This window comes from Dasypus novemcinctus, chromosome 17 (assembly GCF_030445035.2).
Source record: "Dasypus novemcinctus isolate mDasNov1 chromosome 17, mDasNov1.1.hap2, whole genome shotgun sequence".
NCBI lineage: Eukaryota > Metazoa > Chordata > Mammalia > Cingulata > Dasypodidae > Dasypus > Dasypus novemcinctus.
Window position 1 is genome coordinate 11,553,605 of NC_080689.1, and position 26,213 is coordinate 11,579,817.

The following is a 26,213-nucleotide window of genomic DNA, read 5'->3' on the forward strand; positions in this document are numbered from 1 at the left end:
TCTACCAGATATTGCTTTTGAAGCATTACCTACGGCTAGGAAGTGTGCCAGGTACATTACATAGGGAGTAGGTAAATATTATATCCTCGTTTCATAGAGGAAGAAACTGAGGCTTAACTCAACTGTTTGACTCCAAAGTATACAGAGTATACTACCCATCCTTGGGTACTTCCTGTTAGGAACAAGGCAGGGGATGTGTCAATCAAATGATACTGCCCTGTTGCCTTGGGTAAGTTACTATTGTCTCAAAAGGAATGGAGAAGCCAGGAGCCTAAGAATCTCACACTACCATGGATACAGGCTATCCCGCCAGGAAATCGGAACCATTGGAATATTAGGGGTTCCTTTGGAAAGCCATATGGGACGGAGATTGGAGAAGAGGTACCTGGAAGCACACGCCTTCCCCGTTCCTCCTGGGTTTTAATCTCCCAAGCGTTACAGGTAAGACCCAACCCACAGCTGGGTGAGTGGCCCGATTCCCCCACTAGTGTCGACGCCTTCCGGCGTCCACATTCACATAGCGACTTCCCGGATTCTCCACCCCGCCCCGTGGGCTGGCAACCAGAATCCCACTGGCCTGAGCAGGCGAATTGGCACTGGAGGCAGCAGCCACTGGTTTCCGCGGCCCTTGAGGAAGTGCCTCCAACAGGGACGCGGGAGTCAAAACTTGTCCGGTTGGGAAAGTAAATAGACACAAGGCAAATAAAAATACCCCAAAGCAATGACACGGAGGAAGTGACCTTTGAGCGTCACCTTCCTGATGGACAACAGGCCTGCTCGACGGAGGGGGCCGTGGGAAGGCTTTTGGGAAAGGGGTAGTGGCCAAACAGCTCTAGGGTCACGGTAAGAAAATCAAACAAACAAAAGAGCACGGGAAAGCCCACCCTGCGCCACCCGAGGCTGGAAGTTACTGCCTTTCTTTGCACTCTCCTGCTCCCGCCCACCTCGCCACCCTGGCAGGCAGTTGCAGGCGGCAGGGACACTCTCCTCCCTCGGCCAGCGTTCCGCCGTCGCCGCGCGGCGGTGCGTGCCACCCGGGCTCCCCCGCAGCGCTCCCAGGCTGAGAACCCGCCTAGACCCGAGCCGCGGACCTCGCGCAGCGCCACCGCGGCCGGCCCGGGAGAGGCGGCGGGGACCCGGAGCCCCGGCCTGGGGTGCGGGCCGCCGTGCACACGCGGGGCGGCGGGCACGGCCCGGGAACGCCCCCGCGCCGAGCCACACCGCGCGGCCCCCCGCGTCCCCAGGTGGGTGTCGGTGGCCTCCGCCCCGCGCGCCCGGGGGCCCAGCGGTCGGGCCCGGGGCGGCGCCACGGCGCAGCCGGGGGAGGAGCGGCGGGAGGTGGCGGCGAGGGGGAGGGCCGCGGGGGAGGAGGGGCGCGGGGGCGGGGAGGAGGCGGGGGAGGGGCGCCGCCGGGGGAGGGGCCGCGCGGGGGGGCGCGGGGCCGGAACGCGGCGGCAGGCGGCGGGGGAGCGGGCGGGCGTGGGCGCGGCGGGGCCGAAGCGGCGGCGGCGAAGGCTGAGCGGCGGCGCGGGCCCCGGGCGCAGCCGGCCCCGCCGCGGGAGGGGGCGAGCGGGCGCGGGAGGCGGGGAGCGGCGCAGACAAAGAGCGGCGCCGCCTCGGGTGGGGAGCGCGGCCGCCGCCGGGACCCCAGCGCTGCCTCTCCGGGTGGCGCCGCCGTCTTCCCGGCCTCGGCGGGCGGCGGCCGGGCGCGGCCGCAGCCGGAGGTAAGCACGCCGGGGACGAGCTCGGGGCGCGCCGCGGCCGCCGCAAACTTGTGGCCATCCGCGGAGTTGGGCGCGCTGCGGGGGCTGGCGGGGCGGGGCGGCGCCCGGGAAGGGGCTCCGGGGAGCGGGCTCCCGCGCCCTGCCCCGCCGGGTGCCGCGCGCCTCGGCCGCGGCCTGGGGCGCCCCCTGCCCCGCGCGGGCCGGGCTGGGCTCCGCACTTCGCAACTCCGCACCTGGCCGCCTGCCTCCCCTGGCCCCGGGCCCCGACCCGCTCCGGGGGCCGGCGCTGGAGGGCGGGGGCGCGGGCGGCGGAGGCGCTGCTGGGCGACGCCGGGGGACCGGGGATGGGGGGGGGGGTTGCCCCGGGCGGCGGGTCCCGGGGAGCTGGCGAGCCCTGGGAGGGCCCGGCTCCCGAGCTGGCTGCGGGGGCGAAGCCCGGGCCCCGGCCTGGGAGCGAGCCACGTCCCCGCGGGTCGTCCCGGGGACGGGGGTGGGTGGCCGGGGCTGCCGGGCTGCGCGTGTCCTCGGGAGTAACAGCCCGGAATCTCAGGGCCCTGGCGCGGAGGCCGCGGGGAGCCGGGCGAACTTGCTGGATTGATTGGAACTCTTTCAGAATCCCCGCACAAAGCTGCTGGCAGCTCTCTCGAAGCGGGTCCTCGCCTCGGCCAAGGGGGCCTTTGGGGCCGGATATCGGGCTCTGCGTCCTGTCCCAGATTTACACGACGCCGTTATGGCCACCTGAACCAAAGTTTGCCACAATGGCTTCGCTCCCTCGGTTGATTCAGGGCGATTTATTTACGAAGTGGTTCTGGAAGGATTTGCTGTGTGACTTGTCGGGCATTGGCACTGCCCCCCCGGTAAGCGCAGTTGACGTGGTCTTGTGGGGACCGGTTTAGTTGGCAGAGCGCCTTTATTTGTAGGCAGCAAAGATCGCCGCGGAAGGTCTGCGTGGGGTCTCGGGGGTCACCGACTGGTAAACATCAGACATCTGAGTTAAAACACGCGTTTTAACAGCTTCAGGGACCAAGCAGCCGCGCGTGCGGAGCCTGCCTCAGCCACTCCAGGCCATTAATTTGGGCAGTTTCCCCTTCCTTTGGCTTTATCTTGCCGACAGGTTTAAGTGCACTTTTGCGTCCGATGAGTGGGCTTCTGCATAACGGGGTGAGCAAGCCCCAGTGCTGGCTGGAAGGGGCTGGGACGTCCACCTCCATGTCTGGCTCTGGCCATTGACCCAGAAAGAAACCCGCCCCGGGAGTGGCTTTCAGGACCCCTGGTGCTTCCAGGGCGGTAGCTGACCTCCCGGGATGGATTTTGTGTGCGTTTCCTGCTTGCCAAGTCTTAGGAGTGACTGAAAGGGAGTTAACCGGGGCTGCTTTAATTTATCAAAAACAGATCTGAACTTTGCTTCTGAACACTCCCTTAATTCACTTTCCAAGTGTTTCTAGATAAATAGGTAAATTAATAACAGGATTCAAGTAGCTGTATGGTGTATGTAAAGGGAATGGCCATCAGTGGTGAGACTGTGGAGAGGTGCACTTGACCCCGAAATTTGGGTCTAGATGTAGGTTGTTAGATGTTTGGGACAACAGTTTCCTGGGTATGTCTTCACGTACTGCTTGGGAAGACGTGAGCACCTGGAAAATCCTACCTGGATTTCTCTCCCCTCAATGTTGGCTAGATATAGTCTTAGTTTTTTTTTTTTTTAATATCAATGTTACAAGTTACTCAGTTAACTAGAGGTAGTTTTGATTGAAGTAAGTGGCAGGGTCTTAATTGTCTTCTGGGGACTACTTCAGGCTGAAATTCAGTTCCTCCCAGCCAGTTGTAAGCTGGTAGAAGTGTCCTTGGATCTGTCACCGGAGCGCTCAGCTTCTTAGCTGCTAAACAGACATTCTTGCGGGTTGATCATAAAATACAGGGTGTAATTGAGTGACAAATTACCATCAGGAAAATGGACTATTCCATAACCCCCCTTAACTGTCCATTTGTGGAGATCTGATACTTTTTTAATGGGTGTGGTTTGTGTAAGGTGCATTTTAAATAGCTGTGCTCAGTTTTCAGGCCTTGAGTTTTTTCTACTGGTAGGTTTTGGTCGGATCGTTACACTGCTGCATCCTTAATCTTCATCCCTGGACCCCTTGACCCTGCTCTATTCCCAACCAACGTCATTTGCATTGGGGGTTGTTGAGGTTTTCCAACAAACAGCGTATCTTATATAGAAGTGTTTTGAGAAGTGAGCTGTCATTCTTACTAAATACCCTGGAAATCTCCCCTGCTTGGGCATGAGTTGGCTCACCTTTTAAAATACCCTAAAAACTCCCTTTTGCCTGAAGTGATCTGGAATGCTTTACTATATCACTCACATTAGCTTAGTTTGGCTGCATGGGACACTCATGCTTCTAGTTGCTTAGATTGACTTTCAGCGTACACCAGGGGAAATAGGGCTTATGGGAAATGGTTCCCGACTTTGTAAAAATGAAGCTTACTGACTGAAAAGCCCAAGCTTGCTTGCTGAAACTATAGGGGAGGGAGGTGGGTCATGTAAGGGAAAACTAGCGTGCTAACTTTTTCACAAATGAACTGGCAACTCCCTGCAACTCAACCAGAGGCTTAGAAAATTAGTTTTCCCATCCAGTGGGATTGCAAATGGTGCTTCCAAATGGTTTCTCTTTCCTAAAATGAGTTATGGCAACACTGCACAGTGTGTTTTCAAAGGACCTGAGCTAAAAATGTTTGGTATTAAAATGTTTGGATTAAGGCAATTCAGAAGGAAGTTAGGACAGCCTTTTAACAAGTAATGAAGAGTGTGCAGCTCAAGTAAAAATGGTTTCTAGTTTTTTTAGGCTGTCTTAGTAGTACAGTCTTAAAAATTAGATTTATTTTTTCTTTTCTTGCATTTCACTTTGAGCTTGTTGCAAAGTACTTATATTTCTTAAGGTATAATGAACATTAGCAAGATATCTCCCTCTTCCCCCCCCCCCAACACACACACACAAACACTCACACTGACACATCCACCCCTACCTTCCTCCTTAGGAGTCTCAGTCCTTGAAGTGAGGGCAGTGAAAAAGTTCTTTTGGGTTTTTTTCATTTTGAATGTTCTGTTTCAGTAACTTTGGTCCTGTTATTTCCATACCTGAAACTTTTCTGTGGTCATTGTTTATAAACTACAAATCCCATTTCCCCACCTTTCCCTGCTCTTGCGTTGCTCCAGCTGCAGTGTCACGGTGGTGTCGCTGTTGCTTGACCAGCTCCTTCTGTTTCCTTCTCCACTCCTTTGCTGAGCCTGCTGCCCTCTCCGCCCCCTTGCAGTCTTGGCTTCTCATCCACGCCATACGTGCGGATTGTTCCCCACGTCTTACCAATGCTCCCTCCCAACCAGAGGGGATGACTGCCTTTGAACTCCATGGTGCTTCCTTTGTGCCTCCGATTTGGCATTTATCACAGTCTGCCCAGTGGCTGCTTTATGTTCATATTTCCCTGAGTAGATTATAAGCTCTTTGGGAACAGAAAGATTCCTTCACTTGGTTTGAGAGATTGGCAAGAGTGGTTAGAAAGCTATTTCAGCAATCCAAGTGAAAGAGAAGGAAAGCAGAGCAGGGCTCAGAGGGTAAGATATTTTGGAGGTAGACACAATTGGGTTTGATAACTGGATTTGGGAGGTGAAGGAAACTTTCAAGGATGACTTGAGTTAGCAGGTGATGGCAACATTAGCTGAGAAGCAAGGCAGGTCGGGTGATGGTGTGTACAGTGTGGGACATTCAGGGTTTTAGATGCAAAGAGTCACTGAGAAGTTGGCTAATGCAGGGGAACGAATGAAGAACGAACCAATCATGAATAATACAGATTTGGAGCTGGAGAGAGGTGCGTCAGGTGGAGGCATGCCGCCTGCCTTACTCAATCATCTTGAACAACTCAAATTAGTCCAGGTCAGCAACACACAGTGCTCAAGGTCCATCTTACCTGTACACTGTACACATCACACGACACAACACTCGTGTCCGTGGCAAAGAAGTCACAGTGATGACAATGGCAGGCCAGTGTGGACGGCCTCTTCACCTGGGGCTGCCGCCTGCCTTGCCCTCTCACTGCCATCTAGATGCCCATAAGCGTCTTTGCTTCCCTACAAAATACAATACCTCCCATATCCCTAATATTTTAGCATGGTCCAGATCAAATAAATTTGCTTGCAACTGATTCTGCCACTGAACCTGCAAATGCTCAGGGGGAAGCAATCATAAATAGAATTAAGTCAACATTTCTTTTCTCTCTTTAATCATCCTACCTAAAACCTGGTCAGTCTCCAGAAGCCTAAAACCAAGGCGGTGTACCTCTCATTGGGTTTTGTGACTTAACAATGATCTGACACTCCCTCCTCACTTTTGAATGCTCAGTTACTGTCACTGCTTGGTGTCCTCAAATAAACAGAGTCTCCAGATCCCGGAGAAGGAAGCAACAGGACGTCCTAAAATAATCAGCCTTGTTTTAGAACGCATAGTTACACACTAAACAGGAATCAGCACTTTCAGCTTGTGGCCGTACTTCTTCGCAACGAACTACGGCCACAAGTCCACTGGAACGGCTCCTGTCTGTCTCCCGTGAAAAGGCTCCTTTTCAAAGCGCCAACTTACATGTGGATTTGCTCCCACTATATGTAAACATATCTGCAACATGGAGAGGCATAATCGCAAGGTCTACAAAATTCAGTTCCATCTGTTGCCTCATGAACAGACGACTGTATTCGGCACCATTTTGGCACCATGTACTTACTGCCAGCTTAGCAGTGGAGCAGAGCACAGGGTGCAAGCTATGTCATCTCCGGCACTGTCCCTAATCCCCAGTCTCCACATACAAGTAATGACTGGGGCCAATTTTGTCATGTTATTTTGAATATTAAATATGACAGTTTGTGAAAAGTACTTTGTAGACTAAACACTCATACAAGCATCAGTATTTATTATTCTTATCTAATTATAGGGCTTTAAATATGCAATAACTATTGACCAGCAAAAGCAGCCTACTTTCCAAAACTGTCTCGGAAAAGGAAATTATAATATTTAAATTATGAGTGCACTTGAAGCTTCCTTAAAAAGCACATTATAAATAAAAGTGGTAGAAAACAGTGGGGTGATACTAAATACCTAACTTACAAGGTCTAGATAACAAATGCTTTGCCTCAAGTTTTCCACTTCAGGTTAACATTGAAAGACAGATTGAGCTACTGAAAAGTAGAACATTCAACCAGTCAGGCAGGTGCTTATGTTGCTGCATGCTGTGTGTGTTTCGGTTTTTTAGGGTTAGCTTCAGGAGTACATGATTCATTTCACAGAAAATGTACCCAAGAGAGGCCACCCACCGAAATGTCTCTGGAGGCATTCACGTCCCACCATTGCCCGCACTTGGTGGCTCACCGTCACCCTCAGAATAATATTCCAAGTCCCGAGCATGGAGTGCATGGGCCTGTACACATGGCCCTACTCCCTGGCTTCTCCAGCCTAAATCTGCCACCCTCCCGGCCCCCGAGTCCCTGTAGTCAGCTATTTGTGATACCAAAGCCTATAAGCAGTTTGCTTTTAAAGGCTAATTATCGGGGCTGACTTGGGGTTACCCCTTGTAATAGCGGTGTTGGTACATCTCGGTCTGACACCCCTGGGATTGTGCCTGACCCTCGCTCTGCCCTGTGGGGGAAGAAACAGACTCTAGAAACTGGTGTGTGTGTTTGCTTTAATGTTGAGTATTTCCGTGTAAATGCCACTTGATGTGATTGTTTGTCAAGAGCAGTGTTGCCCATGGAAGTGTAACACGAACCACTGATGTAATTTTATCTGCCCTAGCAGCCATGTTAAAAAAAAAAAAGTAAAAAGAAACAAGTGAAGCTAATTTACATAATTAATTTTTATGTTATATCTAAAATAGTATTTTGACACATCGTCAATACAAAACATTATCAATGAGCTATTTTACATTCTTCTATTTGTATGAAGTTATTGAAATGCAGTGCGCATCTGGCATTTACATTTACGGCACATCTGGGTTCGGTCTGGCTGCAATTCGAGTGCGGCTGGTGGCTGCCATCTGGAGAGGCCAGGTCTGTAGACTTCTCTTCAATTTAAGGTTCATTCTGTAGTTTTCCAAGTTGAAATAGCTGAGATGGTGGGAACAATTTAGAAAATGTCTTGAGAATTCTTCAGTGGGAAAGGTTTAACTATGTAGATGTAAAGAATCGTTCATGAATGCATGGTTTGAGTGTTGAAATCAGATTTGGTTAAAAGTGAATATGTGAGATCAAAATAAGGCCTTGTATGTCTTACCATATTTTTAAATGTGTTTTGAATGATAGAATTGAACTTACCAATATAAAATTAGATTTTTTGGTATCGGTGTTTAACATATTTCTGATATATGTTGAGTGCTTAAATCCTAAGTAAAGGGGCTAAATTCTTACTTTCTTTAGGGATCATTAGCTTCTCCTCTAGCATACATCACACACTGCAATCACTATTCTTAGCACTTTCCATGTGTAACTCCTTAAATCCTCACAAAAATTGAGTGTAATGCTTTCTGTCTATCTTTATAAATAAGGAAACTGAGGCACAGCGGGTCACCTCGCCTCAGGGTGCACACTTAGTAGATGGCAGCTCTGGGACTCAGACTCAGACTATCTGGCTTCTGAGTCTGCTGGTGTCTCTTAAGTGAGGCAGCCCGTTTCTCCATTTAGATGTATCTCGAAATTCATAATCGCTGCTTGAGTGGTCCTTGAGGGGGAGCCATTAAAGGGTCAATGTGGTATTCTCGAGAAACTGGTGCTAAAAGGTTCCAGTGGGAGCTTTGACCTTGACTGCCATTTCAAGTGAATTTTGTATGCGCCGGATCACCCCAGACCTACTCTTCCGTGTTTGGAGGACCCTTTGGGTCGTGAAGCTTTGGGCAGCCTTCCCCCAGAGCAGATGAGATACACTGAAGACTGATGTTCCTGTACCTACCAAGATGCAGGAAAAAAGGTTTCAAAGAGGCGACAACTTGGGCAGATTGTTGGAGTTTACGTGAGCTGCCTCTCGTACCGCCAGCGCTGTGTGCACCATGTGCCAGGATGGGTAGCAGCAAAGATTTATTTACTTAAACAAGTTTAATAATTCTCCCAGCCGTGTGGGTGGCCAGCTAGTGAGGAGTAAAGTGGAAGGTGGCGAGATCACAGTTAAGTGCTTAGGAAGGCGCCAGTGGCCATATAGGACAAAGTCCATTACTATCTATATCAGTTTTCCTTAAAGCTTGTGCCTCAGTTTCATATCTTCTGAATTTTGGCCGAGTATTTAAAGATGCCTAAAAGTCAACAAGTATTTTAATTATGTCACTATGCTTTTGGCTACAGAAGAGCGTTTGCTGGCTGTCTCCTCCTTACCAGCTGTATTTAATTTGAGGACAAACACTTTCAGAGCTTGTATCCCTAGTTTTGTGTCTGTCTGTCTTTCTCCCTCCCTTGGAGAGAAGGAGCAAAGTCTTACCTGATAAATAGCTCTCACTCTTAACTGCTCTGAATGAGCGAAGCTAGTCTGGGGGCATAGAAACTCTGAAGCTGCTTGTGTATTTTTAAGAGACCAAGAAATAGCGAGGGATTTAGGGAGTTGCAGACAGATTCAGGAAATGGTGATAGAGGTGAAGCAGAGGCTTTCTTTTTCCCCTCTGTCTTCATGGTCTGCACTCTTACGGTTTTTCCTTTACATGCTTCAGTTACTATCTTTTTAGGACCTGCCTGGCTTGTAGTTAGAAGAGTCTCCTGACTTTATATTATAAACTCCCTGACTTGCTTCAGTTCCCTTTTCATGGTGTCTTTACTGGGTCTGTTTTATGTGGTTCAGTGGGCAAGACCCTGTGACAACTATAAAGAAGCCTGACATTATTGTCTAAGAAAAGGGGGCCGTCAGACACTCAGCTGTCTTCATTTTCATTCTGGCTGGAACTTTCGCTCAGCTGATTGATCACCTATGTTTAATATGTTTAATATGTTGAATGTTTAATATGTTGCTGCTTAACTTGATTGTGCCACAGAACTTAATGTACCTCAACCTTGGTGAATAAAGCTGACCCCATGTTCCATGAGATTCTCTCCATGAATGTCTCAGATTGGTGAAAGTTTTAATGTCTAAGGAGCATGTTACCTGTTAATATGTGCGGTATTCCATTTTTTGGATCTTATTAGCTATCAGACTTGTATTAGGAAAGAGATGCAATTCACTTGTGCACATTTCTAAACACCTTTTTTTTTTTTTTAAAGGCGGTACCTGAGATTGAACCCAGGACCTTGTACATGGGAAGCAGGTGCTGAGCCACTGAGCTACGTCCACTCTCTTCCAAATACCGTTTTAAAGGTTAGTATTTCTAAAAGCTTAATCGAGACTTGAACCACCACCCCTGTATATAAATTACTGGTTTTCAGCCAGGGGCAGTTCTGCACATGTGGACATTTGTCAATGGCAGGAGACATTTTTGATTAACACTGAGGAACTGCCACTGACTTCTAATGGGTGGAGGCAACAGTTGCTGCTAAATATTCCTGTAGTGCATGGGACAACCCCACATAACAAAGAATTATCCAAATCCCGATGTCAACATGGAAGCAACCTTGGTATGTGTTAATGCTGCTTTGCTTTGTTTAAACTTTAAATTAATGACTCATATATTTCACACAGATGCCCTTTTGGAGATCAGTTTTTTCCTTCTATTTTCATAAACATAATGAAAATCGTACATATTTAGTACCTATTTAGGGATTGAAACACTATTTTTACATCTATGCAGTTAAGTATATAAAGGGGAAACTTGAATGTAACTTATTTACCATGGTTTTTCTTTACCTGTATAATGGTATTGATAAAGTATGGTGTGCACTGCTTTTGTTTTTTTCTAATTCAACATATTGGGACTGTATAAATATGAAATTGTGATTTTGCAGGAAACATTTTGATGTCAACTTGAAATGTAAAAAGACATTCCCCTTACAATACTCACTCACAAGGAAGGAATGTGGGAGGAGGTGTCCCCTTAGCAATTACTTTTAGTAAGTAATTGATTTTCAAAGTTTGGTCTAATCAAAGACATCTGTTGGCTTAGCTCAGAAGCCTTAAAATTGGTGATTATCTATAGAGAAAAAATGTCTATCACTAAAGAACTTAAGATTCTAGGTTCAGCCTGATCATCTTTGAGCTGGTCACATCTGTTAGCCTTTTGAATGGTTTATTTCCTTCTTTGTATGTTTCTAAAATAGACTTCAGGGGAGAGAGAACAAAAATACCACAAATTACACCTTACTTAGGGAAAAGGAAAGGGAAAATTATAATTTAGCTGTTAGTTGCTGACTCCCAAAGTCTAGTTTAGGGTTGGAGCTGCCTCGAAACTGGCCAAGAATAGCATATTGATGTTCGAATTATTTTTCTTGGTAATTAGTCTCTTGAAAAACAAGGATAGGCCTAAAAATTAGGACTGTCAGAAGTATCCTTGACTTTATCTTAATCTGTTCTGTATAAATTATTTCCTGCTCTAGTGTTCTGCCCATTTACTTTGTTGCTTCTTATCTCTTCTTGCTGTTCTGAAAGTTACTAGAATAAACACTAAATCAGCACTTTGTACTTTTATAATCAATCCTTTTATTCCCTTAATCCTCCCATCCTCATGTGGACTGAGAAAAGACCTCGGAAAAATAAATAGTCGTTCTTTGGACAGACTTGAAAGTTCTGAAGTTGTGTGCTATAAAACAATGTGCGTCTGTCTGTTGTTTCTGTGTATGTTGTATCATTTGATTCTTATAGCTTTGGTTGAGGGAGGTGAAGATTCTGTGGATGAAGAAAGTGTGGGTCAGAGGGCAGAGTGGCCCCTAGGGGTTCTTTCTGTGGGAGGAAGAGTGGGGCTTGAAGGGAAGCTCGCAGCAGCCCTGCTGACCTGGGGTGTGTGAGGTGGCCCCGAAGTGAGAGCTTTATATTGAAATCTCCTCTTCCCTCGAAGAAAACATTTGCCTTTATGTAGTGACTCCTTGACTTTCCATTGTGATGGGAGCTGGATTAAACAGTATCATTCTGAACTTTAATAATAGTAGTCTGAATTTGAACTTTAAAAATCTCGATTCTTATGGGGAGTAGAGAGGTAAAATTCTCTTTTCCTTTGCTACTTGGCTGAAGTTGCACAGCTAATTTTTAACCCCTCTTGACCTCTGCTTTGTCTTCGCTGAAACAAGGGATTAGTTCTCATGTTCTTTGAGATCTCTTCTGGCTCTGTAAATCCTGTTTGAAAAATTGAGCTGTGCAGTTCCCTATTAGGAAATTTTCCTCCCTTTCAAAGCAGAACGGAACGAACTGACTTAAGGTAGTAATTCATGTTTCTGTTACGTTTGTCTGATTCTAGTTTGGAGGACTGAATGAGTTCATGTGTGGAGATGGTTCTGGCCTAGAAGGTGACTGCATGCATTTCCAGTTTTGCTGTCGCAGAATTATTCTTAAAATTACTAGAGGTTTTGGAGTAGGGTGATGTGGGCAGCTCTGGGCTGGGTGCCCTGGGGAATAGAGATGAGCCTCCTGAGGCTTACCCTCATGGAGCTTATAAACCAGTGCAAGATTTTACAGGTTCACTGGCGACTTGGATCCTAATTAATAGGTACATACAGTGAGTGTTTGCTACCTGTGTTTGGGGTTCTGTACCCCCTTCCGAATGCCAGGCAGAATTTATTTCAGTTATTTTGGGGAAGGAAACAGTTGTCTTCAAGGTCCTTAGAAACTCCTCGGTGTACTGTCAGCCCTTGGGGAAAATGGAATTGTCACTGAGCGGAGACATTCCTGGAAGCTTGCGTCAGGGCCACTGTGGAGGCAGGGGCCTGCGTTCTCGCATCCTAGGATGGCCACTGGGATTCCATGTCCTGAGTGATGGCAGACTGTAAACTTCCTTCAGACCAGCACTTGATTTGGGGGGTCAAATAGTCCATATTTAAATTTTCAGATATATAAACTCTACTTACATTGCTTGTTTGCTTAAGACCTTTAGATCTTAAAATTGTGACTACATATGCTTTTAAATGGAATGTTGGTGTCAGGTAGCATATCGATATCCCCTTTTTAGTTGATAGCGGCGTAAATAACGTTGTCTTGCAGTTTTAAAAACTATATTTTGAAATAATTTCAAACTCACAGGACAGTTGCAAAGATAATACAAACCCCACACAGAAAACCCCAATGTATCCCCCTGTGCTGTTACATTTTAATTTGGAAAAGATTTATTTAAACAAATTACTGCTTTGCCTGGGTTAGTAACAAATACTGTAAATCAGTATTTACAAACATTGTAAATCAGACATTTTTCCAGTTTTTTTTTTCTTTCTGATAATGTCTAGTTTGAAGTATGTTTCCTTTATTTGTTTCCTTTGAAACTTAAACTTCATTATGCATGTTCTTATTTGTATTTTTAAATAATGTGTTTCACATTGTTGATTTCTGAGTAACCTAGTACCCAGGTCACTGTGCCATTCAGACAATAAAATTTTTACAGAAGTATTTCCTAAAGTTAGATCAATTTCGATGTTTACAGTTTAAATTTGTTTAGCATCTGGAAATATATTAATACTGGTATGCCAAACAATTAAGAATTATAATTAGTGATCTGTTTAACACTGAATAGTTTACATTTCCTTAAATTTTTTTTTTAAGATTTATTTTTAACATTTATTTCTCTCCCCTTCCCCACCCCCCCATTTGTCTGCTCTCTGTGTCCATTCTCTGTATGTTCTTCTGTGACCGCTTCTATCTTTATCAGCGGCACCAGGAATCTGTGTTTCTTTTTGTTCCGTCATCTTGTTGTGTCAGCTCTCTGTGTGCGGTGCCATTTTTGGGCAGGCTGCACTTTGTTTCGCTCTGGGTGGCTCTCCTTACGGGGTGCACTCCTTGTGTGTGGGGCTCCCCTCTGCGGGGACACCCCTGCGTGGCAGGGCACTCCTTGCGTGCATCAGCACTGCACATGGGCCAGGTCCACACGGGTCAGGGAGGCCTGGGCTTTGAACCGCGGACCTCCCATGTTGTAGACGGACGCCCTATCCTTTGGGCCAAGTCCGCTTCCCTCCTTTAACTTTTGATGACGTGGATTTGTGTATAACTGGCTTTTGTAATATACTGTAATTAATTTGTGAGATGCAGTAATTAATGTTTAGTGTTTCAAATGAGCTTAATTTGAGAATAATGAGGTTTTAATTTGAGATAATTTTGTTAGGCACTTCTAAAGATCTGTTGAAATACATTGATTCTGGGCTCTCAAGGGCCTTCAGTAGAAGAGAATTTAATGTGTATTCAACAGGTCCCTTTTGGGTCTCATCCAAGGGAATGAGGATTATATTTTATTTTTTAACAAACTCAGGCATTGCATTTATCAGTTTATATACATCACATATATATGATATGTTCTCTCTGTTGGCCAGAGAACTTCATTGGTTTTGAAGAAGAGCAAAAATTATAGAGTTTCAGACATATAATAACCTCATTCTACTGTGTTGTGCTAATCGGTAGGTAAGTTTCTCTCCTTTTGTTGAGTATAATTTTACTAATTTTTCCAAAGTACAGTGTGTCACTGCTGAATGCCAGCCATGGTATGCTATGCACATAGATGTGTCTATATTTATATTATTATGGTACATATTTTAAAAATAAACTTAAAAATTTTAGAATCATTTTAGATTTACAGAAAAATTCCAGAGGTAGTACAGAGAGTTCCCATATACTTCACGCCCAGCTTCCCCTCTTAGTAATGTTGTGTTCCCATGCTACAATGGTCACGACTAATGGCCTAATGTTGATACACAATTATTAGCTAAGGCCATTGTTTACTCAGATTTCCCCAGTGTGTACCTAATGCCCCTTTTCTGTCCTAGGGTCCCATCCAAACACTATTATATTTGGTCCTCATGTCTCCTGAGGCGCCTCTTGGCCATAAGTGACAGTTTCTCATATTTGCCCAGCTTTTTTTTGACGGCCTTGACGGTTGTGAGGATTACTGGTCAGGTAGAGTGTAGAATGTCCCTCATTTGGGATTTGTTGGATGCTTTCCTTATTATTAGACTGAGGTATGAGTTTTGGGAGGATAGCCCAGAGGTGCAGTGCCATTCTTATCACTTCTCCTGAAGGGTGCATGTTATCAGCTTGACCTATCACTGTTGATGTTGACCTTGACCACCTGGCCCAGGGGGTGCTTACCAGGCTTCTCCACGGTAAAGTGACTCTTTGCCTCGCCCCCTTTTCATACTCTGTCCTGTAAGGAAGTAGCTATGCTCAGCTCACACTTGAGGAATGGGGAGTTTTGCCCTACCCTTTTGGGGGCAGGGGGCATGTCTGTATTGATTAACTGGAATTCTGTACTGGAGAATTATCTGTTTTCCCTTAATGGAGCAAGATTTTCAGGGGCGAGAGAAGGTATAGCCCAACCCCTTGGCAGTGTTCTAGAGGAGGGAGATGAGATGGCTTCCAGCACCGTGTTTCTAGAATGTAGTTCTGGGATACTTATTTGAAATGTAGATTCCTGGCTTTGCTTTGGACCGGTTAACTCAGTCTGGCCTGGTTGGTCTGGAAGTCTTCCTGTTGAACAAGTTCTCCAGGTGGTTCTGAGGCATACTCAAAGTTGAGAAACTCTGCTGGGGATTAGCGTTGGAACCCTTCTGCCTTTTCCTCTTGAATGTGTAGATGTTCCCAGAGCATCAGGCCTACTCTCTTCTCGGCTGCCCGTGTTTATTCCCTGCCAGTATAGCTCCATCTGATTGACTCACTTTGTATCAACCCAAGGTCAATTCTTTGCTTTCTGGGTAACCTCATTCTAATTTGATGGTCTCAGAGTTCTGGCTGATGAGCAATAGTGGAGCTACAGCAGTGAACCCTGCCAGGTAAAGGTTGGTCTCTGCCAGAGAGGGAGGTCCTTATTCCTAGGCTTGTCTGAAAATGGTTTTGGGGTGTGTGTCTGTGTGTTTGTGTGATAGACAAACAGAAAGATGGACACCGAGAACTTCCAGGTGGCTGCATTTTTCAAGTTTGGGCAAATCAAATAGTATCAGCAAACCTTCGTAGTTTCCGCTTATGTCAAATGCCTAGTACTTTGAAACTGCCATCGAGCTTTTAAAAGGCAGATCCCTGAGTGAAGTGGGAGGAAAGTGGCCTGAAATGTGTGTCTTTTTTCTAGGCTTGGGGTCTGGTAGGATCCTGCTCTGGGGCCATAGCTGGAGGCAGCTTCCTCAGTGGGTCACAGCACATGCCGTCCATACCCACAGACATGAGGACTTCCTGGAGTCCTCTCTGGTGACCTTGTGACCCCACTGGACTGCTAGGTCAGCAAGAATGCTTCCTCCCCAGGTATTGTGACATGGGGCCCAGCCTCAGGGTGTGTTTGGGCAGGAGTTGTAGGGCAGAGAGTGGAACCAGGTGAGCCTCATTCCAAGCCTGTGCTCTTTGTGCTCTTGGCTGCCTTGATCCCATCAGTAAGCATTCCTGCTGTTACTGCAGTGGGTAGCCTACCCTGAGTGGGCCTTAGTCCCCTCTGCAGTACGTGAGTCCAGAATCTAGGGATTGCTTGGATCTAATGACTTGGGTTTTTGACATACCACGTGGTTCTGAACGATTCTGTAGGGGTCTGTAACCTGGAGCACTGATGTGAGTGGAGAGAATTCAGAGGTCTGTGAACTTGGGGTGGGAAAAGTTCACATTATTTTTTTAGCAACTTTTAACTGAAATTTAATGCTTCCTTCTACTATAAACGTAGGCCACCCAACCGGTAGCATCAGCAGTACCAGTGACTTTGTTATCAATAGAAATGACAGGTATTTTTCATGACCACGTTGCAGTTGTTGCAAATATGTTGAAATAAGGCTGACTCTCATCATTACTTTGAAATGACTGTAGCTACTAGACCTGCTGCTAGAGCCTCTTGTTTCGTGTGCTGGTAAAGAAGTGCATTCATTGCTGTATCTCATATTTGTCTTTTAAATAATATTTTAATAGCTGTATTTCAGTATAATTGCATTAAGGGAAAACCATTTAAAAACATTCTGGGAAGCAGTCTCTAGGCCCCACCAGTCTGCTGCGGAGGTCTGTGGCACAGGAGGCAAGGAAGGGCCTGGCTGGGGACCAAGAGCCATCTGTACTCTGGTAATAGTGCTGACTGGAGCTGAGCCGCAGGCTGGAGAGGGTCTCTGTTGGCATTCCAGAAAAGTAACTTAATTTGCTGCAGGAATGCAGCGGTGACAAAACATATTCCAAAGTAGATAAAATAAAATCTATTCTGTTAAAAAAAAAAATCGAAAATGAATTTTATGTAAATTGGGTAAAAACCTATTTTTTGTGAATTTAATTTCTTAAATTGTCAGAGTAGGATTATAATATTTAATCAGTTTACTAGGTTAAAAAAACCCCACAAATGTAAATTTGTGTTCTGGGATCTGTGATTATTTAATATTATAATGATTGGTTTGGGTTATGGGTTGAGCACTTAGGGGTTTATAATTTCCTGTACAGGCAATACCTCGTTTTATTGCACTTTACTTTATTGTGCTTAGCAGATACTGTGTTTTTTACAAGTTGAAGGTTTGTGGCATCCCTGCACTGAACGAGTCTTATTGGTGCTATTTTTCCAATAGCATGTGCTTGTTCACTTGGTGTCTCCAGGTCACGTTTTGGTAACTCTTGCATTATTTCAGCCTTTGCCATTATTATTCTGTCTGTTATGTTAATCTGTGATCAGTGATTTTGGGTACTGCTTTGTGATTGTTTTGGGGTCCCATCAGCTGTGCCCATATAAGATGGCAAATTTAATAAATGTTCTGAGTGCTACACGGACCAGCTGTTCTCTGGGCTCGCTCCCTCTCCTTGAACCTCACTATTCCTAAGTCACAACAATATTGAAATCAGGCCAATTAATAATCCTACAGTGGTCTCTCAGTGTTCAGGTGAAAGGAGGAATGACGTGTCTCTCATGTTAAATCAAAAGCTAGAAATGATTAAGCTTAGTGAGGAAGGCATGTCAAAACCTGAGATAAGCCAAGAGCTGGGCCTCTTGTGCTAAACAGCCAAGTTGTGAATGTGAAGAAAAAGTTCTTGAAGGAAATCAAGAGTGCTACTCCAGTGAACGAACACATGAATGATAACAAAGCAAAACAGCCTTATTGCTGGTAATGGAGAAAGTTTCAGTGGTCTGGATCAAAGATCAAACCAACCATGACATTCCTTTGAGCCAAAGCCTAATCCACAGCAAGGCCCTAACTCTTTCCAATTCTGTGAAAGCTGAGAGAGATGAGGAGGCTGCAGAAAAACAGTTGGAAGCTAACAAAGATTGGTTCATGAGGTTTAAGTAAAGAAGCTGTTTCCACAATAAAAGTACAAGGTGAAGCAGCAAGTGCTGATGGAGAAGCAGCAGCAGGTTATCCAGAAGATCTAGCTAAGATAATTATTGAAGGTGGCTACACAAAGCACCAGATTTTAAACATATAAACAGCCTTCTTTTGGAAGAAGATGCCATGTAAGACTTTGATAGCTAGGGAAAAGTCAATGCCTGGCATCAAGCTTCAAAGAACAGGTTGACTCTTTTTAGGGGCTAATGCAGCCAATGACATGAAGTTGAAGCCAGTGCTCATTTAGCATTCCAAAAATTATATGGCCCTTAAAAATTACGCTAGGTCTACTCTACCTATGCTCTATCAATGGAACAACAAAACCTGAGTGATAGCATATCTGTTTACAACATGGTTTACTGTGTATTTTAAGTCCACTGTTGAGACCTACTGCCTGGAGAAAAAGGTTCCTTTTAAAATATTACTGCTTGTTGACAATGCACTTGGTCTTCCAAGAGCTCTGATGGAAATGTTCAGCGAGATGAATATTATCTTCATGCCTGCTCACACAACATCCATTCTGCAGCCCATGGATCAAGGATTCATTTTGGCTTTCAAGTCTTATTATTCAAAAAATACATTTTGTAAGGCTTTTGCTGCCATAGATAGTGTGATTCCTTGATAAATGTGGGCAAAATAATTGAAAGCCTTCTGGAAATGTGTCATCATTCTAGATGCCATTAAGAACATTTGTGATTTGTGATTTTTTTATGTTGTAAACATATCAACATTAACAAGAGTTTGGAAGAAGTTGCTTCCAACCTTTATGGGTGACTCTGAGGGATTCAAGACTTAGTGGACGAAGTACCTGCAGATGTGGGGGGGAAGAGCCAGAGAACTAGAATTAGAAGGAGAACCTAAGGATATGACTGAATTGCTGCTATCTCATGATAAAACTTTATCAGATGAGCAGTTGCTTCTTATGGATGGGCAAAGAAAGTGGTTTCTTGAGATGGAATCTACTCTGGTGAAGATGTTGTAGACATTGTAGAAATGACAAAAAATTTAGAATATTACATCAACTTTTGGTAAAGCAGCAGCAGGGTTCGAGAGGAATGACTCCAAGTTTGAAAGTTATACTGTGGATAAAATACTATCAAACAGCATTGCATACTACAAAGAAATCTTTTCTGAAAGGAAGAGCCAATAGTTATGGCAAACTTCATTGTTGTCTTAGTTTAAGAAATTGCCACAGCCACCCTAGCCTTCAGCAACCACCTCCGCAGCCAGTGGCCATCAACATCGAGACAAACTCTCCACCAACAAAAAGATAATGACTTACTGAAGGCTCAGATGATATTTAGCAATAAAGCATTTTTAATGAAGGTATGTACATTGTTTTTTAAGGCATAGTGCTATTGTACAGTTAATAGACTACAGAATAGTGTAAACATAGGTTTTACATGCACTGGGGAAAAAACCAAAATTCACGTGACTCACTTTGTTGCGGAATTTGCTCCGTTGTGCTGGACTAGAACTGAACCTGCAATATCTCTGAGGTATGTTTGCATCAGGAAAATGTCAGTGACTTTTAAAAATCTCCTACATAAAAAAAGGGTTTTAACTTTTTAGTTCACAGGACATACTGTTGCAAAGTGGACCCTGGAGTTTTTAACCCCATGTTTATCAGAAATATACTATAAAACAACAAATAACTTGGAAAAAGAATTGGCTTATGGATTACTTTCACTGTGTTTCACCACACTAGGAAATACAAATAGCAGGTGCTAGAAATTCCCTTAAAATGTGGAGGAACATTGCTTAAATCGTAATGTGGCCATAACAGTAGCTATTATTTGCGCACCAAACCGTGGTGGACGTTATCTAACTTGATCCCAGCTAGCACCCTACGAGCTACCCTGATTATCTCCGTATAATAGATGAGGGGGCAGGCTTAGAGAAGTTATTTGTCCAAGTGCTAGTCCCGGCAGCTTTGCTTTGAAAGAGTTTCCACACGTGTTCCACACATGTGGGCAGTGATCTGGATGCCAGCTGCAGTCACGGTCCCTTTGGCGTGGTTTTGCACCTGTATTCTGCAGGTGACTGGGAGCACACAGGCAGACATCCATGGCCTTAGTTATTTTAGAGACTGGAAGTTGAGTGGAAAAGCTGCCTTGTGCTGTTTCGGCTCTGTGTTTTTGTTTATCAGTGGCCTGGGTCAAGGAGCACTTTCCCTTGGGAGCCCACAGCCTGCTCTGCTTCAAGATTCAGCAGCAGAGCTGCCTCAAAGCATGGTGGCTGGGGAGTGGGTGTGGTTCAAGTGGTTGAGCACCTGCTTTCCACTATGAGTTCCCAGGTTCAATCCCTGGTGCCTCCTGAAAACAAAAGCAGATAAACCAATTTGGGGGAGCCGGGGGAGCTCAGTAGTTGAGTGCTGGCTTCCCACATACGAGGTCCCAGGTTCAGTCCCCAGGCCCTGATACCTCAAAAAACAAACAAACTGTGGGGGTCACTTCCTTCTGCTTGAGAGGGGAACAGGTGGGGCCGAAAGATCCTAGGGGGGATGTGCAGCCCTGCCAGAGGGAAGGAGAGGAAGTGCAGGCAGACTCACCAGTACCATATGGAGACTTTTCTTCCTGGCACTGTTTTTATTTTTGTGAAATTTAAAAAAATTATACAGACAACATGATGACTCTTAAAAGTAATTTTTGAAAAGTAAGATGGCCCCTAGAACCTCACCATCCTAAAAGAGAAATTCTTCGTATTTGCAATTAGTCCTTGTATTTTTTTTAAACATTTTTTACAACTTAAATTTTTTGTCCTTTTAATGTTTTGGTTTTTTTTTTTTTTTACTTTGTAAATCTTTATAACTTCTTTGCTGCATAATATTGCATAAAATCAAATGTCGTATACTTGTTTAAGTAGTCTGCAGCCAGACTCCTGGGCATTTGTAATTTGCCTCCGTAGATCAGGTGCCGCTGTGCTTCCTTGTATATTCTTTCTCCTGATTGCTTCCTTAGCGTGAGCTCCTGGAAGGGGTTATGGAGGTAAACAGCAGGAGCATCTTTGTGGTTCTTGGTACATCTTGCCAATCTGCCCTTCCAAAGGGTTGCTCCAAATTCCGGTAGAGAAGTATAAATTTCACCTAGACTGTATTGCTTCTAAAGAGTTTGTGACCCCTCCAAAAAGGCAATTCAAGATGATCGATTTGAGAGGACCTTCCGTCCAAGTGATTATAAAGCCGTGCAACTGCTGTTTTAAAAACAAACCGTGATTTATACATGCCTCGAGTATCCTGTCCCTTAGAACGGGCGCACTGAAGCCATCCTAGAATTTCAGGGACTCTGCCCTCACTTCCTGGTTTAGAACTCTCTCACGGCCATTCCCAGGGCTGGGCCCAGCTGCCATTGTCGTCGTGCAGTTTACTTTAGAGTTCGCGGCACCTTCTCTGAAGGTGATCGGTGACAGCAGAGCGAACACACTCAACCATGGCACGTCTTTTCCCTTTGAGGATGCATTTAGTGTTTTCCTAGTAATAGATTGTTCTTTGGAGCCTTGTTTGGGGCATGAAGTGGGTGATGGAGCTGGGTTGTCTTGTTTTCAGGCAGTGGCAAATTTGTAATCTGATCTCCAAAGACATTTTCCAAAAGAGTGCCAAGCATTTTCAGTTTGCCACGCCCATCATACTCCGCCTCCCGAAGGCATTGTCTAAAAAGGAGAGTGTGCACCGTGTGTGTGAGAGAGACGATGTGTGGGTATCGGTCTATTTTTAAGAACCTAGCTAAGCTGTGCCCAGACTTCAGCCCCACAGAAAATGTGCTGGTTTGTGGAAATGTGTTACGTAACAGTAGGTGATACAGCACACAAGTTTAATCTAGTCTTATTCCATGGTTCGGCCTTGCCTGCTACTGAAATGGGTATTTACCTTTATTAGCTTTTGATGACATTTCTTCTAGTTGGCCAAAGCCAACAGTAGAAAAAACTTTGCAATGTACCCTTTAAGAGGATTTTTCGAGAGAATGTAAGAGTGAGGAGCGGGTGGGACGCGGGGGTGGGTGAAGGGACTAGGAAGGCGTGCCAGGAAAGGCCGCGGTGGTGGTGTGAGGTAGGGGTCGCCGTGGGCAGCGCCTTGCACCTGGGAGTGCCTCTTGTGGCCGGGACGGGACTAGGCGTGACTAGAAGGGGAAGGCACTTCTCTCGTCTGGGTTTTTTCTTTTGGTACTTCATTTCCCTCTGTTTATCGGCGTCCTTCAGGGAGTGTGTGTAGGAGCAGGCCAGGAAGCAGGGGCTGTCCTGGCGAACGTCGGACCTTGACCCCACGTGATGATCCTGCCCTCCCTCCACCTTGCTGGCGAGCCGGGTCTTGTCTTCTTCCAACCATTCCCATCTGTGCTGAGATGTGTTAGTATTTTTCCAGAGCCTTCTCTGTGAAAGAAGCTTCTTGCTCCATTTTTCCATGGCCTGGAGAATGTTGGTCCAAAGAGGGAGTTGAGAGAGGGGGTGAAGTTGGTCTAAAAGAGAACGCCTGCACCATGCCAGTAACTCTTCCCGCTGTGCGCTCTCGGGCAGTTGTGTCACTCCCAGCCTGGGAGGTAAGCCGAGCCAGATCCAGGCACAAGCGAAGGCCCTTTCCCTTCGCAGAAGTGGGGCAGATTCCTGACCTGGCAGCCGCGATCCCTTCCTGTGGTTCATTTCACTTATTCCGGTACATAGTCCCTCAGTATTTATTTATGTCACATGTATCATACACACTGAGCCAAATGTAGTTTGCCATTAACTTAATACCGCTGGTGACAGTACCTAAATGGCCTGCTTGTGATATCCAATTAAAGTTTAAAAGCCTGGCAGGAAGTTGATTCGCAGAATTTGACTTTTCCAATTCAACCTTGTTTCAGCAACCTAATATTTCACAAAGGGTATCCTTTTTTTAAAAGAGTTTATTTATTTATTTTTAAAATTTCTTACTCTTTCCTTCCCTGCCCCTCAGTTGTCTGCTCTCTTTGTCCATTCGCTGTGTGTTCTTCTGCGTCCACTTGTGTCAGCAGCATGTGGAATCTGTGTCTTGTTTTTGTTGTGTCATCTTGCTGCGTCAGCTCTCCATGTGTGCGGCGCCATTCCTGGGCAGGCTGCACTTTTTTCGCGCTGGGCAGCTCTCCTTACGGGGCGCATTCCTGGCATGTGGGGCTCCCCTACATGGGGGACACCCCTGCGTGGCACGGCACTCCTTGCGTCCATCAGCACTGCGCGTGGGCCAGGTCATCACACGGGTCAGGAGGCCCTGGGTTTGAACCTTGGACCTCCCGTGTGGTAGGCGGATGCCCTAGCTGTTGGGCCAAATCCGCTTCCCAGGGTATCCTTTATAAATGTTGTAATTTGGTGTGGGGAAGATAGAACCATTTATTTAGTTCTCTTGGTGTGTAGAGGAGGGTTTAGCAACCTGGCCCAAAGGCCAGATCTGGCTCACTGCCAGTATTTTTTGTTTTGTTTTTAATATAATAAACTTTATTTCAAAAGAGGTTTTAGATTATAGAAAATTACATCAAAGGTATAAGGGATTCTCACATGCCCCATCCCCCCTTCCCCTCCCACCTCTTTCCCTATTAATAGCATATTGTAATTGTGTGTTACATTTGTTACAACTGATGAGTAAATAGTGAAGCATTACTACATTGTGGTTCACACTTAATTCCAGTGGCCTAAAAATGCTCTATGTTCCTCCCCTCCCATCAGAACATCTGGTACCCACTATTTTTATATGAGTATTACAAGTTCTTCCATTACTACAATATTAATGTTTACTTTGTCCATGGTTGCATTCTCCTCTTATGTTTGTTCATTCCTCCACCTTGAGGGCTTTGGGATGGTGATGCCTGCTTGGATTGAGAGGGGGTTTAGATTTTATGAGGCAGATGGAAGGAGTTGTAGATACTCTGTTTTTTGGGTGGGCGTTGTCCAGCATCATCGTTTCGTTAGTGGTCCCGGGCGCGTCTGATGAACCTGGAGAGCAGCAGGTATTGGCTGCCACTGTTCAGAGATTCTGGACTCACCCGGAATATGAATGGACCAAAGATTTAAGTTTCTGAGACGTATATTTAATGGGTGTAGTGCTAATTACAGGATCAAATAAGGGGGTAGAAGAATCATGTGTCGGGAGATGACAAATGAGTGTAACTCTGTTATGTTGGGAAATAGGTTGTCATATACCTCAGGTCAGGCCTGCTGGCAGGGTGCTGATTCGAGGGGTCGTGTGCCCTGCCCCGGGTCGGATGGTCCAGAGCCCTCAGGAGCAGCCCTGACGAGGCTCTGTTCGCGGTGGCAGTTAGTGAGATCTGCCTGCGACGCGCCTGAGTGTAACCTCTGGAATGACCTGACTCATTCTTAAACCTCTGAGTCGTAAATGCTCTTTTGTGTTTGATGTTTCCCCCTTTTGGTCAAGGTCTTTTTCCCAGTGCGTCCCTGGTTGGTGCTTGGTCCCTGCCTGCTTTTATGACTGCGGTTTTATTAGGTCGCAGCCGGGCCCGTGGACGCTGCGTCTGTGGTGCTGTCAGCACGCGCCACAGCGCAGTGGTTACGACGGAGACTGTGAGCGGCCCCGAGTCCCAGAGGTTTACTTGCCGGCCCCGTATGGAGGAAGCGGCCCACCCGTGCTTGCAGCCAGGAGGGAGGGCTGGCGCGGGCAGTTCTGAAGCCCTGCGCTGTTGCTTCCTTGGCTGGAAGCCCTTCAGCCTTGGTGCCTGTTGCCGCGAAAGGACGAGGAAGGTGCTCGTTATTGGAGGGACTTGTTAGGATGAAATTGTGTGAAATGCAGGGTGGTTCCTGGCACAGAATAAGTGTTCAATACAGATTCCCTTTCCCCCGTATTTCTTTTTTTTTTTTTTTTTCAATTATCTCCACCCCCCTTGTGGCTTGTTTTGCTGTCTGTTCTGTGTCCATTCGCTGCACTTTTTTCCTGTGTCCGCTTGTCTCTCTTTGTTGCATCATCTTGTTGTGTCAAACTGTCCGTGGCACGAGTGCGGGCCATTAGCTCTCCGTGTTGCGTGGGCCAGCCTGCCTTCACAAGGAGGCCCCGGGACACGAACCCAGGGCCTCCCAGATGGTAGGCGGGAGCCCAACTGATTGGGCCACAGCTGCTTCCCATCCCCTGTATCTCTCATGTCCCTCGCCCCCACCCTCAGATGGCAGCTTGCTTTCTTCACATGATGTTGGAGATAGAAAGTGAAGTTCATAGCCCAAACATTCAGAAATTGAGTACTCTACTGAGCAAATGAAAATACAGACAGTGCTGTCTAATAGAAATAGAGTGCAAGTCACAAATGTGAGCTTAATGTTAAGATTCCCTCGTACCACATTAAAAAGGTAAAAAATAGATGAAATTAATTCTCATGATATATTTTACTTAGCCCAGTGTAGCCAGTACATCATGTCAGCATATAATCAATATAAAAACTATTATTAATGAGATATTTGACTTTTCCCCCCCAAGTCTTTGGAGTCCATTGTGTATTTTATACTTACTGTGCATTTGAGCTTGGAGTCCGTCGTGTATTTTATACATCTAGCACGTTCAAGCCAGATTTGCTGTATTTTAAGCACTCAATTGCCCCACTGGCTAATGGTCCCATAGTGCAGGGCAGCTCTAGAACCGTCCCTTCCCTTCTTCGTCTCACCTTACTGCCCTGTTTTAAAGTGTTCTCTCTTCTGTAAGACAGCTAAGTTCTTTCCTTCTCTCCCTTCCATCTGAGTAATCCTGACTCTCAGGCCTCACACTACACTGTGCCTGGTAAGTCCTCTGGTTCTTGGTGCTCAGGAAGCAAATGTGGGGAAAATAGAGTAACATTTCTAGGGACGTTCAGAGGTACAGAATGTTTGAATGTGGCACAGAGCAACCGATAACTTACAGAAAAAGAACCAAACTGTAGAAGAAGATTGACTTCTCAAGCTGCGACATTTCTAGGAAACGGGCATGCGTGGATGAACCCACAGTCCTGCCCAGAACCTTCTTGAACGGGGATTAAAGAGACTGATCCCTCTGAAGTCTCACAGGGCTGCACAGCTCTGTCCCTGTTCCTCTCCCTCCACAAGTCAGGCCTGGAAAGAGGCTCCATGAAATGGAGAATGTGTACCTAGACCTATCAAATAAAATGAGCTTAGAAGGAAAA

The 26,213-nt window shown here is 45.9% G+C and overlaps 1 protein-coding gene across 6 annotated transcripts in view; it reads left to right on the top strand.

Annotated features, from left to right (window-relative positions):
• Window positions 1–1,217: 1,217 nt before the first annotated feature.
• Window positions 1,218–26,213, top strand: part of NCK2 (NCK adaptor protein 2) — a 146,673-nt gene continuing 121,677 nt past the window's right edge. For 3 of the 6 annotated variants that reach the window (XM_058278286.2, XM_058278281.2, XM_058278283.2), the window contains exons 1-2: window positions 1,582–1,724; window positions 9,997–10,090. The gene's annotated coding sequence lies outside the window, so the exon portion shown is untranslated. Of the gene's footprint in view, window positions 1,245–1,581; window positions 1,725–2,109; window positions 2,582–9,996; window positions 10,091–15,914; window positions 16,085–26,213 lie in introns of those variants that run through there. The other 3 variants (XM_071208745.1, XM_058278282.2, XM_058278285.2) reach the window with 3 other exon arrangements.